Source organism: Scomber japonicus, chromosome 10 (assembly GCF_027409825.1).
Source record: "Scomber japonicus isolate fScoJap1 chromosome 10, fScoJap1.pri, whole genome shotgun sequence".
NCBI classification, from domain to species: domain Eukaryota; kingdom Metazoa; phylum Chordata; class Actinopteri; order Scombriformes; family Scombridae; genus Scomber; species Scomber japonicus.
Window position 1 is genome coordinate 36,222,026 of NC_070587.1, and position 715 is coordinate 36,222,740.

Below are 715 nucleotides of genomic sequence, written 5' to 3' on the forward strand. Positions count from 1 at the left end.
TCTGAAGAAAAGTGTTGGGGTCTTCTGCAGGCTGACACACACAAAAAGAAAAATAAATACCACAATGCACTCTTTGTATTGTACAGTAAAGTAATGTGAAAATTCTTATGCATGTACATCTTCTTACCTCAAGGATGTGAAGCAAAGCCTCACTTGCATGTCCTAACTTCTTGGGTGGAGACACAGGTGATGGGAACATATTCGGTAAAGCCTTCATCAGGGCGATTGATTGCTTTACTGTTAAAAACAAAACAAAACAAATTTGTTTTCCTGCAGCCAGTTATTAAACAAACATTAAAACTTCTGTGGGATTCTCAATTGTTATGTTCTGTACTAACCTTTGTCCAACAGTGGAGGCTTCATGACCTTTTTGAATACTCCATAAAACTGTGCCCTCTCGAAAAAGGTCGCCCGCCGGGTATTTAGTTCAGGTAGGAAGTTGGAGTTCCTTTGATCAAGGATCCGCCGGAGTTCATCCATTAGCTAACACACAGACAGACAAAAGATAGAGAAGAGATGTTAAATTTAAATTTACATTCCAGTTTAAATCTGACAGATAGTTAAACTTTCTAACCTCATGACAAAAGCACCAAATTAAGGGAGAAATATTCCCAAATATATTTCAATTTTAACAGACAGAGTGAGGAGTCAAACAACTAAATGATTAGTTATCATATGGAATCAGATATGTAATCAAATATCATTAATTAATGGC

General features: G+C 36.5%; 1 long non-coding RNA gene across 1 annotated transcript in view; it reads right to left on the reverse strand.

Annotated features, from left to right (window-relative positions):
• LOC128367069 (uncharacterized) overlaps positions 1-407 on the reverse strand; it is a 454-nt gene extending 47 nt beyond the window's left edge. Inside the window, exons 1-3 of the long non-coding RNA XR_008321907.1 lie at positions 339-407; positions 128-237; positions 1-31 (exon numbers count right to left, since the gene is read on the reverse strand). The exon at positions 1-31 is cut by the window's left edge and continues 47 nt beyond it. This is a non-coding gene — a long non-coding RNA (uncharacterized LOC128367069). The remainder of the gene's footprint in view (positions 32-127; positions 238-338) is intronic.
• Between the last annotated feature and the right edge of the window lie 308 nt (positions 408-715).